This window comes from Cryptomeria japonica, chromosome 1, assembly GCF_030272615.1.
Source record: "Cryptomeria japonica chromosome 1, Sugi_1.0, whole genome shotgun sequence".
Classification (NCBI taxonomy): Eukaryota; Viridiplantae; Streptophyta; class Pinopsida; order Cupressales; family Cupressaceae; genus Cryptomeria; species Cryptomeria japonica.
This window is the reverse complement of record NC_081405.1, coordinates 709,730,102-709,748,444: the sequence shown is the minus strand read 5'-3', so window position 1 is coordinate 709,748,444 and position 18,343 is coordinate 709,730,102. Positions and strand designations below refer to the sequence as shown.

At 33.6% G+C, this 18,343-nt stretch overlaps 1 non-coding gene across 1 annotated transcript; it reads right to left on the bottom strand.

The window, feature by feature from the left end:
- Positions 1-222: 222 nt before the first annotated feature.
- On the bottom strand, positions 223-2,287 carry LOC131062477 (uncharacterized). Its single transcript, XR_009358390.1, has 3 exons — positions 1,867-2,287; positions 1,520-1,783; positions 223-554 (listed from the first exon to the last, which is right to left on the bottom strand). It is a non-coding gene; the product is annotated as an uncharacterized LOC131062477 (transcript).
- Between the last annotated feature and the right edge of the window lie 16,056 nt (positions 2,288-18,343).

Sequence of the window (18,343 nt, the reverse complement as noted above, 5' to 3'; positions counted from 1 at the left end):
CACATACTGAGTTAGTGCCTAGATATTAGAGGATTGGTTTCACACTATAACGCACTTATTCTGCAATAATCATTATGTTTTAAGAACAACCCAATCAAAATGAGTCTCAAATAAAAAAATAAAAAAAGATAATATGCAAATTTAACATTTATAATGATTGATAATTAAAAAGATATCAATACTTTATTTTAAGATAATAAACACACATATTTTAGGCTTAGTTTTTCTTCTAAGAAGAGCATTCTAAAATTTCTTGTTAACTCTATGTTTTATAACATAATAGATATAACAAGCAGCCAAGAAGCTAAAGAGTCTAATGGGAATAAATAATATGAATTCAACCAAAGCCCTTCCAAATGAGTCTGCAGGCATAGATCCACGAGCTAATGTCAATAATGCAAGGCCAGTGAATTGGCTTGTGACAAGAAATTTTCCATTCTTTGTTGCTTCTAATGTATATTTTGCAACACATTCAGGTGTGTTTGCTCGGCTTCGATTATAGAAACTCGTGTCCTTTGTAATTTGAAAGATATCTTTGTCATCTTCCAAGCCACCTATATAAATTAGGGTTGTAAGAACAAAATTAGATCAACTTCACATTAAGTATATATTAACAACCATGAAAAATGAAAGAAAACTTGAATACTACTTTTTACATTAACGGCTTGTTTGATTGCTAGCATGCACTAGATATTTTTCTAAAATGTAAAAGAACCATATACACATACATGATTGCAAAAGGCTTTTAGAAATATTCAATTAGTAATTTCATAGACACAAATTTCAAAAAATCAACACAAAAATTTAAGCATAATCCACATGAATAAATAAGAATAAGAATGCAACCATGTTACAAACATCCCTTTCATAAACCCTATACCAAAAGACTCCTCTATTTATATCTAATTCAAAATTTACATAGTAATAAAATTAAAAATTAGTTTAATTGAGAGAAAATTGAGGCTACTTATAGTAATCAAGCATGGGAGTGTCCACAAACCCTGGAAAGACCATGCTAATTCGGATGTTATAAGGCATCAATTCAAGCTTGAGAGATTCTCCAAGTCCTTTTAGAGCAAGTTTAGTTGCGGCATAGACAGAGTTACCATACAAATCATACTGCCAAAAGTATAAAATATAACCAAAAGAAATTATTTTTGAACAAATGATTTATAAACTAAATAAAAGATAAAGAGTTGATTTTTTTTTGGGACGTGAGAATACATATAAATAGATGAAAAATGCATTAATAAAAAAATTAAACATTCTAAAAAAAAACACACATATATATTTTTTTTAACTTACACACGATACATCTTAAAAACTGGATAACCATTCCAACGTATAAAAGCTATCATACTAACCCTAATCTATATACTGATTTCACGTTACTTTGGCCTTAACTAGGACTCTGAGCTGACAATCATAATTTATAAAATGAAGCGTGCATATCAGTCCATGATGAAGACGTGAAAACTTGTGAGTAATATGCACACAAATAGTTTTAACAACAAGATACCAGTCCCGAGAGGGAACTCATGAGAACAATGGACATGGGTGTTTGGGGACTCCTCTTCTTCATCAATGGAATCCCAACATGCAGAGTATTGACAACTCCTGTCAAGTTAGTCTGAATGATGTCACGCAGATCTTCAATCCTGCCCTCATACAGAACTACAAATTTTGCAACAGCTGCATTGCAAACAAGCACGTCAACAGCTCTCCATTCAAAAGATTCATTTATTGCCTTTGCCAAAGTTTCATACACACCCACATCTGCAACCTATTCAAAAAGGAGAAAAAAACAGATTAGACATCAAGATTTCGAGTCTTGAGATAAGGTTAAAATGAAGGAATAAGATAAACCTTGGTTAATATTTAATGTTTGATATCACCATTTTTGGCAAGATTTCGTTCTTCTTTCTCCAAATTAGTGGAGCTTCTGTCTATAAGTGTGACAAATGCTCCTTGAGAGAGAGCCTCTTTGGCAATGGCAAGACCAATCCCACTTGATCCACCTGTTACGAGGACATGCTTGCCCTCCAGAGATTGCAGCCATGATGATGAAATCTTCATTACAAAACTTGTGGAATGAGATAAGGAAGCGAGGATTGGCTTGTGATGGTTTGATTCCATAAAGACTTATTTATTTCTGCTGCAGGTGGGGATTCCAAATTCCTCTCCTTGTTTTAGGTGGCATTTTTTGATTCCATAAAGAATGGAAAATATGTCTATTAGAACATGCACTGCAGTCATGGTGATTTGATTTCCATAAAAAAAACTCATGTGAATATCTACCTGTTGAATAAAAAATGTTAATTTGAATCAAGATCTATTGTAAAGCGTAAATTAGAGTCATTTCAGTTGACAAATGATCAAAGATCAAAATAGAGGATTCTACATAATTTTTTGAAAGAGAAAAGTCAAAGAAACTAGTCAATACTCACATTACTTTTTTCCAACTAATATAAAAGAGAGGTGAGTGTTGTCATAATAAAAATAAAATTAAAAACATTTACATTGAAGAGGAGTAATTAATCTAAGTAAATTTAAAAGTTAGACTTGTTGTTCTTCCATAAATAAATGAAAACAAGATAGTTATAATAGATGGATAATAAACATTAAAGAGAGCATGATGTTCAACTAATCAAAAGTCGCTGATAGTAAATTAGTGTTGTACTTTCATAAATAACGGGAAACAAAATGGTTATGATACATGGATAATAAATTTTAAAGAGAGGGTGACACTCAACTACTCAAAAGTGGGTGAGAGTGACATGTAAAGTGTTGTATTTCCATAAATAAAGTTAAAAAAAATGGTTACGATACATGGATAATAAATTCTAAAGAGAGCATGACACTCAACCACTCAAAAGTGGGTGAGAGTGACATATGTAAAGTAGGTGTTGTACTTCCATAAATAAAGGCAAACAAATTGGTTATGATAGATAGATAATAAATTCTAAAAAGAGAGGGTGACGCTCAACTACTCAAAAGTGGGTGAGAGTGACATATGTAGAGTAAGGGTAAGTGCACCAAGATGGTGAACAAAAAAGTGGCCACATGCCACAAAAAAACCAAATTTTTCATAACTCGTGTCGGTTCTAATAATTCAAAAATGTTGGTAAAACCAAGCCTAGAGAAAAACAATTTAAAAAAACAAAAGTTTCTCAAAATCCGTACGGGTTTTGAGGAAAATTTTATTTTTTAATAAAAAATTAAAAGTTTCTCAAAACCCGTACATGTTTTTAGAAACATTATTTTTTGGTGTAGACCACGAGTTTTGGCCATTTTCAACGCCAAAACGCGTGGAACGACAGCAAGGAAAAGCCAAAAAAACATAGAACCCGTATATGTTTGCAACTATTTTGGATTTTCCCAATATTGAGAGCAATTTTCAACAATGGCACCTCGTCGAATAGGTAAGATTTGATTGGTTTCATTATTTTTGTTTGCAGTTTAATTGAAGTGGGATTTTTAAACTGATTTAAGTTTTATTTTTATTAATTTGATGTCAGATTCTTCAAGCAATCCCCAAAAATGAAATAGACAACAAAGACCTCCTCCTGCACAAGCAACACGAGAAAATCCCGTGAACATTGCACAAGAGCAACAAGAAAACCCTCAAAATCCTCAAAACGTTGCTCCTCAACAACCACTGCCACCTCGAAACTCTCCACGTCCTCCATTAGATCATGCAGATGCCACACAAGAGGATCTCATCAATTGCCTTACACAAAATAGTGCCCAAATTTATATATTAGTGAATAGGTTGAGCTCCTCTAGGCTTGAGCTGATCTCAACCCTCGCAAAAACACTAGAAACAATGGCTAATAGTGCAAATGAGGTATCTAGGGAGGTTACGAAATGGGGTTCATGGAGGGATAGATGTTGAACATTTTATGCGGATGGGTTGTCATATGATCAAGTGAAGAAAAAAGGCATAGGTAAAGCTGACATATGTGCTCTTTTCATCGATCATGTTACCAATAACAATCTAGAACTAAATACAACTTAGTTTCCTATACATTGATGTGTTCATGCTAGTCTGAAATAAGCTTTTGGGATAGGTGGTATATGGTCTTTGACCAAACACCTTGTAATAATTGGGAGGTGCCTCTATATTTTTTGAGAAATTTGTATTCGGAGTTTATCCTCGGCGAGAAGCCGAATTACTTTGACATCCGACAATTTTAGGGTAGAGGGAGAGACTTTGCGCATGATAGACCTGGGGCCCATAGGGTAGTAGAGCCACAACATAAAAGGCGTACAACTCCTAAACCCATGGTTCATGTCACTGTCCCTATATCCTTAAAGGATTCTATGGAATTATAGAATCTTCAGGTAGCTGCATCATTGATTGATGTCATTGTTCAGCATGGCACACAGTTGGTCGGAGCAGAGGATGTACCAGCACCTGCAACACCTCCTTCATCAACGACACCTCCTTCATTAGCAGCACCTCCTTCATCAGCAACACCTCCTTCCTCAGTGGTACCTCCTTCCTCAGAGGCACCTCCCTCATCAACAACATCTCATGCATCATTTGGCATGAGCAAACCCATTCAACATATGTGCCCCATCTACTAGGGTGCATGTTCTGGTGTAGACACTAACGCGGATGAGGATGGTTTGACATCTCATTCGTGTACATGTTGTGGGTGCAGATGTCATGCTTCCACTGCAAAGGATGTGGCCCTCACCGACGAACTAATCAATATGTTGTACCCTCTCTATCAGACACAAGTGTGTTTAATTCTATTAATGACATGTCATCAATTAAGTGACTAAATCATAAAAAGAAAGGAATTTCTATTTTTAGAACAATTTAAAGTGACATATAAATAAAATGCATTGCAAGGTGCAACAAGTGGTGGGAGTACACCACATACTTTTCAGTTGACTCCACGGTCACGAGTAGTTTCGCCACTAGAGGTAAAGATTTGTAAATTAGTTAAAAATATAATAATACATTGGTTTCAAAATATCTTTTATTAATTATATGTATCATATCTTGGTATTTTATAGGGCTTATCAGTGGCTGAGATGTCCCAACTTGATGATATCACACTTTCAGCCTTTGACTTTGGCCAAGATAGCTATGCGGTACCATTTAGATTTATATATTTTTGACTTAAGTGATATATTAAATACATGCTCTTTTCCCTTATGTTAATTTTTCTCCATTAGTTTACCCCACCTGCCTCGAGGACATCTCGTATGAGAAAGCCATCCTCTAGCATTCTGAGGCATAAAAATATATCCTCTCGGATACCCAAACAACATAAGGTAATTCAATACAATTTAAATTCATGTGTTGAAATGTATTATGATTAAACATGTATATGTAGATATTGATAAATGCACTTAATTTATTTGTTCTATATATAGAAACATATGGGGTTTGCGGAATTAATGAATGCACCTAATGTTGATGAGATTCAACATAGGGAAGAGGTGATATCTTCATATTCACTTTGGATTGCATTCTTGCTTGTTCGAAATAACTAAATCATTTTATGTCTATATCATATGTTATCATTTTTCATACAGAAAATGGTAATAGCTGCATCAAATTTGACTAGGCCTCCTCAGGTTACAGGAGAACTATATGAGGCTTCGGTGTGCATTTGTTCTACATATGTTAAAAATATTTGTTTTATCTTGTTTGTCAACAAATTTGGGTTATTAACTTGTATGATTGTTTTTAACCTATTACAGGCCCCTTCCAAACTTCCTACTGTTATTCTACCATTCCATTTCAGTAGAAGTCCTACATGTATATTATGGGATCCAACACGACCAAGGGAAAAGGTATGTCTATCTTAGATCAACTCCTTTTCACTAAGTGCACAACGGAGTTGAAACCGTCTAGTTAACTCCTTTTGGATCACTTACCATGGATATGGAAAATGGTCGTAACTGATTTATCTGTGACTTTGCCTCCTACGACCACAACAAATCCATCTGAGGCTTTGGTAAGCATTAGTTTTTTAGTCTATTCATTTCCAGTTATTATGTGTTATTTGACATATATGTTATTAACATGTATTAATGTTGTTCTACCAGTCACAACCTCCTTCAGGACATCCCACTTATCCTCAGCTTCACCCAATTGCAGAAGACAGAGATGATGTAATCAACATTTCAACTTCAAACAATTTAAAGTTCAGTATTTAGTTATTTTGATGTTATATTGAGAAAATATATCTGATTTGACATTTGAATTGTCTTTGTGCAGCCACCTACAGAGCCACGTATTGCTTCTAAGAGGCTCGATTTTGATGATCTGTCACAGTCATAGATACCAATAGAGACATATAGTTATAGTTGTGGTTATTGAAAGACCAATTCTTTTATATATTCGACATTTGTATATGTATATATCGACTTTGACAGGCATGACACATGCCACATTTTTGTAACTATTATTGATTTGGCATATATGCCATTTTTTTATATGTACACGGTTATTGTTCATTTTGATATATATGAAACTTGATATTCGATCCAATTTGTTCATTGATATATATGAACCTTGATATTCTTGAAACTTAGTTATTTTCTATTGAAATATGATCAAATTTGTTCATTGTGTATATGTCTTGAGTTCATTACTTGTAACTCATATGGCATATACTTTTAAACTATCTATTGCTCATATTGTGTATACCCAAGTATCGACACCAGTAATGCTGAGATTGTATATTTTGATTGAGTGAATTTTCTTTGAAACCTTTTTGCATGAAGAGATTGGAGTGAAGTTATTATTTCATAAACTCATGCTTATGGAGCGAAGTTCATCATTTCAAGAACCAATTAAGGCAAGATTTTGTTCTGCTTTCTCCAATTTAGAGGAGCTTCTGACTAAAAGGGTAACAAAATCTCCTTGAGAGAGACCTTCTTTGTCAATGGAAAGACCAATCCCAATTGATCCACCTATTATCAAGACATGCTTGCCCTCCAGAGAGTGAAACCATGATGATGAAGTCTTCAAACTGATCCTCATTTGATGTATAAATTGAAACTGGTTTAATGAAATAAGGAAGAGAAGAGGAGTTATTTATTTCTACTGGCGAAGAGGAATTTCAACTTCACCATTCGTTGCAACAAGATTAGTTTGGGGGTCTTATTCATACATTAATTTTGACAGACAATTTCGGTTTGTTAATGGTTTTTATTATATGTTCTAGGATTTTTTTATTTCATTAATTGATTTTTTTTTAAGATTTATGAAAAATATTAATTTGAATCAAGATCTATTGTCAAGTGTAAATTACAAGCATTTCAGTTGACAAGATCAAAATAGAGGATTCTAGATAATTTTTTTAAAGAGAAAAGTCAAAGAAATTAGTCAATACTCACATTACTTTTTTTTGACTAATATAAAAGAGAGGTGAGTGTTGTCATAATAATAACAAAAATAAAAATAAAATCATATACATTCAAGAAGAGTAATTACTCTAAGTAAATTTAAAAGTTAGAATTGTTGTTCTTCCATAAATAAAGGAAAACAAGATAGTTATAATAGATGGATAATAAACACTAAAGAGAGCTTGACACTCAATTACTCAAAAGTGGGTGATAGTGACATGTAAAGTAAGTGTTGTACTTCTATAAATAAAGGGAAACAAAATGTTTATGATAGATAGATAATAAATTTTAAAGATAGTGTGGCACTCAACTACTCAAAAGTGGGTGAGAGCCACATATGTAAAGTAAGTGTTGTACTTCCATAAATAAAGGAAAGCAAAATGGTTATGATAGATAGATAATAAATTCTAAAGAGAGCGTGATACTCAACTACTTAAAAGTGGGTGAGACTAACATATGTAAAGTAACAATAATAAATTCTAAAGAGAGCGTGTTTATCAACTATTTAAAAGTGGGTGAGAGTGACATATGTAAAGTAAGTGTTGTACTTTCATAAAAAAAAACAAAAAAACTAAATGGTTATGATAGATGGATGATAAATTCTAATTAAAGAAGGCGTGAGATTCAACTACCCAAAAGTGGGTGAGAGTGACACATGTAACTCATGGATCATGACATGTTCTCTCATAAGAACCATGTTTAATTAATTTGGAAAACTTTAATAGTATATGTAGGAAAAGAAAAATCCACCAACACAAGAAAAATAAAAAACCTACAGTAACACCATTGTTAAGCATATGTTAGGTTGATGAAAAGATAGCTTAAAAAATTGAATTCACAATACTGCATGTTGAACCTCCATAAAATTGAATTCACATACTTAATTTGGCCGAGCCATAGCTTTTTGTTTACTCTATCTCTTCTAAATTCCATCCCAAGAATGTGTTTCACTGCACCAAGATCTTTTATTTCAAATGTAGCAGCAAGCTAGGACTTTAGTTTTGAAATCATATCTTTTCCTTTACCAATGAATAACATATCATGAACATATAATGCAATGCAGAAGAAATGATCACCATCAGATTTATAATAAACACAATGATCAAATTTCAAACGTCAAAATCCTAAACTCAACATATATGTATCAAATGTCCAGTACTACATCCTATGACTCTGTTTGAAGCCACACAAAAATTCCTTCAATCTACAGACCAAGTTACTTTTACCTCTCACTACATAGTGCTCTGGCTCTATCATATAGATATCCTCCTCCAAATCACCATGAAGGAAAGTAGTTTTCACATCCATTTTCTCAACCTCTAAATCGTAAGTAGTAGCAATAGAAATAAAAAATCTAATGGATGTCATTTTTACAATGGGAGAAAATATCTCAACATAATTAACACCCTCAACTTGAGAGTAGCCATTTGCAACCAACCTTTCTTTATACTTTTCAATGCTTCCATCTGAACCAATCTTTTTCTTGAACACCCATTTGCAACAAATAGGCTTCTATCCTTCAGGCACTGGTAGAAGATCCCATGTATCATTCTTTTTCAAAGCTACCATTTCTTCTTCCATAGAAATCTTCCAGGTTTCTGCATCATTCATACCTAATGCCTCTTCTACAAATCTAGGATCATCCACACTAGTATTGAAAGAAAAAATACATTTCCAATCATCAGGTGAATACCTTTCAAGTGGTTTTCTATGTCTTGTAGACCTTCAAACAAGCAGAATTGGAGTTTATTCCTCCGCTTTTGAAGATTCAAAGCTAGATGATCTCTCCTCAACTTCTTGCCTATCAAGTGGTCTTGATTCAACTCTTTTAGGTGTAGAAAGGAATTGAATCACATCTTCCTATTTATTCTATTCTGGCTGCAATCTAATAGAAGGAGACTTAATTATTCTAAAAATAACACTTCTACTATTAAATATCTTTTGTGTAATAGGGTCCCAAAGCTTGTATCCTTTCACACCATAAAGGTAACCAATGAAGATACATTTCACAACCTTGTTCTCCAACTTTATTTGCTTCTCCTTTGGCACATGTGCATATGCCTCTCAAGAAAAAATTCTAAGATGTCTCAATGAAGGCTTGTGACCTGACCATGCTTCCATAGGCATTTTATCAACAAGAGATGATGTAGGAGACCTATTAATCATGTAGCAAGAAGTGGTAACAACTTTAGTCCAAAACTTTTGTTCTAGACGAGCATCGCTCAACATACTCTTAGCCTTCTCCATCAGTGTCATGTTCATTCTTTTTGCAACTCCATTCCGTTGTTGAAAATACATAGTAGTCTTCTGTCTATTAATGACACAATATTTATAGAATCTATGAAAATCATTAGAGAAAAATAATCGCCATTATTAGTCCTCAAAAATTTATTTTTCTTTCCAATCTACAACTCAACCATTGCTTTAAATTCTTTGAAATGATTGAAAACTTTAGATTTACTCTTTAGAAAGTATACCCATGTCCTTCTACTAAAACATGAATAAATAAAACATAATATTTGGATTTTCCAATCGAAGGAGCATCTACAAAACCAAACACATCATAATGAATAAGATCTAAAACACCAAAAGATTTAAGAGAATTTGAGTATAAATGAATGCATTTTTGTTTTCCATAAATGGAATGTTCATAGAAATCAAAGTCAAGATTACAATCATTCAAACCTTCAACAAGGTTTTTATTTTTCAATGTCCTCAGACCCTTTTCTCCAATGTGGCCAAGTATCTGGTGTCATAACATAGTATTCTCTATAGGTAACTTTTTTTTAGAAGAAAGAGCACCCTTAGGTACACAAAATCCATGTCCATCTGCTAAAAGTGAAACCCTCAAATCTTCCAACGAAGTATCCACATATTTACTTTTTATAGAATTACTATTACACTCAATAGTGTATACCTAGATAGCTTATACAAAGTGTTGAACCTGACACCTCTAGCAATCACCATAACACCCTTAATCATCTTACATCCTACATTAGAAAAGACTACCCGCACACCCGCATCTATCACTTTGCTCACAAATAATAATTTTTGTTTTAATCTAGGGATATGCAGCACACCGCTAATCCTTTTTATTCTACCATCAGGAACCTGATCCTAACTTTACCTCGATCAACAATGTCTAGTTGTGAATCATCACCCAAGTACACCTTGCCTTCGTTAAATTGTTCATATTTAGAAAACCAATCTTTATTGGAATTCATATGAAAAGATGCACCTGAGTCAATTAGCCATGCATCATTACCTGCATGAGTAGCCAAAGAAGCAAAGGATGCATCACCATCTTGTTACAAGCTAGGGTTTCCGTTGCACCAAAAGATCGACATGTCGATTCCTGATACAACCACTAGACTTATAGAATCCACATGAGGCTGTTAAACCATGTCGTGAATCCCTATGAGGGACACTTGCCCACTGCCAACAATCTCCCTCCCAACGTCAATCATTGCAGCTTGTGTGATTCGAACCTGTGACCAAGATTTGATACCACTTGTTACAAGATAGGTTGTCGTTGTACCAACCACTAGATTTATAGAATCCATAGGAGGCTATTAAACGATGTCGCGAATCCCCACGAGGGACGCTAGCCTACTACCAAAACATCTTCCTTCTCAGACTCAGAATCAGAATTGAGCTTCTTTTTCTTCTTCTTTTTTTCTTTGCATTCCTTATGGACGTGGCCTGAATTACTACAATTCTAGCAAATGACTTTGGACTTTCGAGGAGATTGCAATCACCCTTTGGATTTGGAGTCATTATGCTTCTCATTCTTCTTGCCTTTTTCCTTATATCTTCCATGAACAGTAAGGGCTTCCTTCAAACTGATGGATACCTTCCTTTGCATCTCTTCACCAAGTAGGGCACCCACCACATCTTCAGGCTTGAAAATAATAGAAGTACTATTGATAGCCATAACAAGAGAATCCCATGAATTAGGCAAAGAATAAAGAAAGTTTGACATTTCTCTTCTTCATCCATCTTAACACCAATAGATACCAATTGAACTACCAACATATTAAATGCTTTTAGGTGGTTTGGAATTCATCAACCTACTTCCATTTTCAAGGAATACAATTTCTTCCTCAAGAAAATCTAATTCAATAAAGATTTTGCTTGATAGATTTCACCAAGCTTAGTCCATAACTTTTTTGCAGTGTTCTCTTCATGGACATTAGGATATAGTCTACCAAGCACAATCTGATCAGACCCTTGGCTTTATGATCCATAACATCATATTGAACAGTCACAGTAGGATCTAAGGGTCTTGAGACATTCAGATCAACAACATCCCACAGATCTTGATCTATTAGTAGATCTTCCAACTTTAGTTTCCACATCTCAAAATTACTTACATTAAATTTCTCCACCTCTATTCTCCCTGAAGAACTTGCCATTTGAAAATTCCTACAACAAGATCAAAAAGTGTCTTCTGCATAAGCTCCCACTCAAATCTGGATGAGTTCAAAAAACCCAACAACCCATAACTAAAACCAAAGGTGATTAGGCTCTGATGCCACTTGTAAGAAAACAACTTCCTACACTAACCTTGAGAGGAGGGTAACACAAAAACTTTTACAAATTGTTACAGAAATTATAGAAACTTAACAAAAATAAAAAAAATATTATGCACACCACAACACAACAATACATTGATTTACATGGGGAAAACCCTTTTGGGAGAAAAACCCCACATTGCAAAAGCAACTCAATATATTATTCAACAATCAATAATAGATTACAAAATACTCGGAGATAAATCTCTTTAGAGGAGTACCACTAGTCAAAGACTCAGAGAAAACTTAGTAGCCAAAAGACTCTCACACACAAGCTCTATCCCACACAACTCATATATAGGAGATACACTACAAGAAACTGTCAAATGGTATTACAAAACCATGTGCTAAAACCACCCAATAAAGTAGAGTCAACCTTATCTCCATTCTAGATGCCCTATGACATGTAAAAATACACATCAACATGTGTTCCTTCCTTTTACAACTCATTTATGTGTCCGATGCAATTTATATTTCCTATTTCAGGAGTCCAAACTTCCGAAGGCCATAGCTTGTGAATTGTGTGTCCATTTGATGAACCGTTTGGAGCATCGGAAAGCTCGCGAAGTGCTCTATTGCCTTGTAGATTTGTACACCATTTACACCCACTCTTTTATGGCATTTTGGAGCCTCTAAAGTCATCAAAATCAATTTAAAACTTTTCATTGCACCCTCCAAAATTGAAAACTTTAATATCTTGAAAACTAGATGTGTTCTTGCAACAAAAATTTACTGGCATGCTAATCTAGCCAACTAGAAGCTTCAGGGAGAATTTCGCACTATTTTGTGCTCAAACAAAAAACTTACTATAAATAGTAACCTCATGTAAATGTAAGGTTGAGACAACATTTTTCCAACATAGAGAAGGAACATGGGAAATATACACAATGGTAGGATCCATCGTAGAATGGGAATGGGCAAGTTCAATGTACGAGTGAGGTTGGGTGATTGGGAAGTAGGGAGGATGCACCATGAAAATAAATTGATGAGACAATCCTTGTAACAATGCCATGAAAAATATTTATACCAAAGGGAACACCAAGAAAACATTATGAAGAGAATCAACCCATTATGTAGGATAAGTAACATTTGGAAGAACTTAAAAATAATAATTATGCAAAATTCACTATAAATATATTTCTTATTCATAGATACCTTCACGATTAAAATAGTTCTTAATGTGATAGTTATTTTATATAGAACCATTAAGGATTTATTGGTTAGTTGAATGAGAAGTCATATGAGGGTTGAGATGAAGACTTATTTTTAAAGGGATATTAATATGACAATGGGACTTCATAATAAACACAATACACAAAGACTAAATGATAGAAAGAAAAATCAAGGGTAGGCACTAATATAGTGTTGGTCATTTGGTGGAATTGATTATGTGTTGCATTGATGTTTCGTCATTGATGCCAATACTAGTTGTTTGGATGCTTTACCGGCACCCTTCTAGTCCTGGTAGGTTGAGTGGTTTCTGGTTGATTTGGATCTGGCATGATCTGGTAGGCTCTGGTATAGTTTGGTGATGAAACTGGCTTGTTCATGATATTCATGCTCATACCTGGTTAGTTGGTTTTGGTCTGGTGATCGGATGCTATCCTGCTTGCTTAGAAGCTTACTTTCTGGTTGTGGTGAGGATTTCATCGGCAGAGCTTTTGATGAAGATCTTTGATGAATTGCATAAGTGGTGTTGGTGCAGCTTCTGGTGGAGTTTCAGGATGCTGTTGGTGATCTTGTTCGAGACTTGGTGGATGGAGATCTTGTCCTCTCCATGCTCTTGCATCCATGCAAAGATCTTGTCCTCTCCACACTCTTGTATCCATGCATTGATCTTCTATCCATATTTGCAATATGTACATGTGTACATGAACATACATGTAGATCAAGTTGTTAAATTAAAATATTTGAACTAGGAAATTTTTAAAAAAATTAAAATAAAATACTAAAAGAGAACACGTATCGGTTATCTCCCAAAACACTCTATATGGAATGGGTCTGTATGTTATCGGTGATGATTCACCAGGATAATTATGTTGCTCAAAGTTTTTCTTACACCATTCAACAACATCATGTGCATTGTCTATATTTCATCATGGAGAAATTTAATTTACTTAATCATGATTGTTGTAAAAAAGTGGCATGCTTGAATGCTTTTCTCTTTGAATGTAGATTTATAATTGAATTGCTTAAATATTCTTGATTTAACATAGAATGCATTAAGAAGACTTAGGTTTTGAAAATGGGTAGGGAGTTGTATTTATATGCAACTTACATGTTTTCTAATTTAATTTTCAATGAATGACAACAATGTCTAGATTCTTGCAATTTACAAAGCCAACTTTCATTCTTCAAAAGTTGAGCTCTAATTGATTGGACAATTGTGCCTAATGCCCTAATCTTGGCAAAAACATCTAAGAAAAAGGTTTTGAATAGTGGAACACACGGTCAAGTTTATAGAAACAATCCCAAAACTAAGTATAATCAAGAATTTAAATTAGACACAACCACTAAAGTGGGTCCATCTCTACCATAGAATTGTAAAGGTACAAAATTATATCTAGCCCCATTTTTAGCAGAAGTATAAACTTACACTCATGCTTTCAAAACAATATCGAAAAGACAAATATTCTTTCATAAAAATATTGAAGAGACAAGATGATTCTAATATTGGAAAGGTGGTAGCCGCTAAGACTTAGGATCTTATCCATCTACAATATCAAGATAAATGACAATAACAAAGTGAGTAAAATGATCAAAATTGGTAGCAAACACGATACATACAAAACAAAAAGTATGGCATCTAAGACTAGTAATATCTATAGACTCTCACTATGATCCATATAAAAAACAGAAGGAATGGCCTCTAGGACTAGAAAGATCCTCAAATGCTTACTAGTTGTCACGTCACAAGCACACAAAGTATGGCCTATAGGGAATTTCCAATCTAAAACATCCTGTAGTTTCCTCTACCATCAAAGAAGATCAAGTCGTTATGATTTCAGAGTGGATTCACTATTTGTCTATGGTTTGGAATGAGTTCCCACCCAAAAGATTCCAAAGTATTATTATGGAAGGAAAACGGATAAGACAACTCTACAAGTATGAGTCTCCAAATTTATCATTTTTGAACAATATTGAATTGTCATCAAGTGATGTAAAGTTAAATGACCTTCCTTTTATAGATTGTAGTTTCTAGTGTAAGAGGAATATAAATGAATTCAATAAATTCCTACAAAGGATTGGGTTAGTTGTTGATTTTGGAAAGGGGTATCAAATAAGTTTTCCAAAATAGTCAAAATAGTTAAATTAAATTAATTAGATTAATCAAATTTAGGTTTCTACATTTTCCCCCTCTTTCCAATGGCACTAGAGCAGCATTAGTTCAAAGAAAATAAGACATTAGTGACTCGAGGAAAAGGGAGCAAGAAGAATTCCCCAAACTGGCATGATGAAGGAATATTAGCATTAATATCGAATGGGGATATTATAATGGTATCGAATTGGGTTTTCTTAGTAGTTTATGTATGATAGGGTTTAAAAAAAATATTTTCCAGAATGAGCTCTTCAAGATCCAATAGTAACCAATCGAGGATATTGGTGGTTCTATTTATAGACCTCTTTGACCCACCTTCCTATAATTTGAAAAGATGTCAGTATAGAAAGAAATCAAATTTTATTGAATGAAGATATCATTGTTGTTTATGTAGAATATAAAAAAATCATAGTAGAGATAGAAAAATTAACACCTTTCTCATATATTATAAAAATAAGGGAAGATATATCAAACAAACTCCTAGAGAAAAAACTTGTATCAACAAAATAGTAAGCGAAACCCACTTCCAAATAAAAAAATCACAAGATTGGGCAACATAAAAAGGGGCTAAGGAGGAGATCACCAAGCATGGAAAAGATGAAATTATTCTAGAAGGTGATTCAAAGAAATGTGATAGAGAGCCCAAGAAATAATTTGTGGAGGCTGAATTAGTGATGAATGTAGTTGAGGATAGTCTACTTGAACAAGAAAAGAAAGAAGATCAATTGAGTTTCAAGAAATGGAAGTCATTGCTTTCAAAAATTGCATAAAATCCCTTGTATGAGGATACAACTAATCTACTTAAGAATCAAATATAGTGAAATTTACCAAATTTAGTAAAGTGTGGATTAATTACTTATATGAATAAAAAACTAATGACAAATCCATAGTATTATAACCACACTAGCATGAGTATGAAATTCATCATGTCACCAATGTAAAGAATGGAGTCTCAAATTTACAAGATCGGATGGTTTATCCTTCTATTATCCAAGAAATACAAATTTGTATTGCTCTTAACTTCATTAAGGAGGGAAAAGGTAAGCATTTTACTCACTAAAATGATTAAAATTTAAAATCTAAAGAAGACAATAATAACATAGATGTAATTGACATTATGTCTTTCTAGCAATGTTGTCACCACATAAAGTGTTCTAAGCATGGGAAGGGAATTAAGAATACCACATGTGGTAAAAAAAACATATATCCTTCCACTCAATAGAGATTTTTCTATGCACAAAGGAGTCAAAATAGTGTAGTCATTGTTTTTTCATTATTCATCTTGATAGAGAAACACTTTGTTGTCACACTACTTGTGATAGAGGAGTTCTTATAGCATCACCATTTTAAAAGTTTCCTCAATTGGTATAGGGTGGTTTCCAGCCTTTAACTACTTAGTTTAAAATAAAAGTACCTCATCTTTACAACCTAGAAGCTATGTTCCTATAAATCATTTTATTATTTCATACTTATGATCGAAAAATTTGAAGCAACCGCTATTTTTGAAAACATTTTTCTATCCCATAAACAATTTGATCCATATACATATAGTGGTATCATCATAATAATATTTAGAAGCTAAGGTAAATTTTATGATAACTAGCTAGGAGAGATAAGCCTACTTTGGGGCATGCCAAGGTCACATTCTAAAGAAAAGGGGGTAATGCTTGATGATGTATTTAATCTAAACGAAGCTGGGGGAATAGTCTAAAGTCACTTAAAAAATACTACTGACGTTAGGTAAGAATCTTAAATTCATGTCCATCATCACACGAATACAAACCAATCAGAAGAGAAAAAAGTGATGCTCACAGTTTCTTATTTAAATGCAACCTATAGTTACTGCCACCTCGCTTTAAATCATGACCTTGTAAAATATTTATAGTGATTTGTTAAGAAGACATGATCTTTTCATCTTTCAAATATGGGATTTCAACATAAGCATAACACACATTAAATGATAGAAATGTGATACAGGAGCATTCTGGTTTATTGGTGATCCTGCATCGTTTTCAATTTTCTTCATTTTGGTTTGTGTTTTTTTAATTTTGTTTTGGTTCTCTTGGCTTAGTATTGTCTACATGGTTGGTTCCAGATCTACAGAAGACAACTCTTGAAAGCATTCGAATTGTAACTAGCTCTATGACTTTGAAGAAGCTCTATTTATAAATAATATTCTTTCTCTAAATTAATAACATTTTTTTTTAATAGTGCACTTTATCTTTATTAATAAAAGTGACTACCATTCATAAAAAATGATAAAAGAGAAAGGATGCAAGAAGACAAAGAGACTGTTAGGGCGTACAATATAGAAGAAGAGCTATGGAGATGAAGATGAAGAAGCATCGACAGTTGCAGAATATGTAGTGTTTAAATGCTGAATAAAAGAGGGAGGGGCAGCACCCCAAAATGGAAGAACTGAGAATCAACCAAGAGAGGAAGCCATGAGTAGTGGTCGAAGGAGGATAGAATAAGTCAAGGTAAAGATGTGTGTGGGTGTGTATTGGGAGGAAGAAAGGATTGCAGAGAGTGCAAGGAGAATAGAGAAGAGAGAAGATTTGCTGTGGTAATTGTTATTGAATGGAAAGAAATCATTGGTTAATGTATGGTAAATGTTGAATGAATAAGATTTATCCATAACATTTGATTTTGAGATTTGTGAGTTTGTGAGGAAGAGGGCTTTTCGTCCTACATCAAAATGACAAACCAAGGGGTATGGTGTTTATGAAAAAGAGATTTTCAATAATGACACTCTTAAAGAAAGACTAAGGAAAAGTCTGGTAAATATTAAAGAGATATAATATGATAAAAGATCAAAACCTTATTAAAAAACGGCTCATAATGGCTAGTTGGAGGAAGTCAATAAAATTCCAAATATAAACTTGAGTATTGGAAGTTCAAGGCTTACAGATCAATTTTATAATCGTGAGATAATCAAAGAGTCAATATTGGTTCCTACAGATATATGCATATCAAATCAAGTAAGGACCGTATTGTTTGCCAATTGCTACATTATAATACACATATACTACACCAATCATTACATTAAGAACACCCAATCAAAATGAATCCAAAA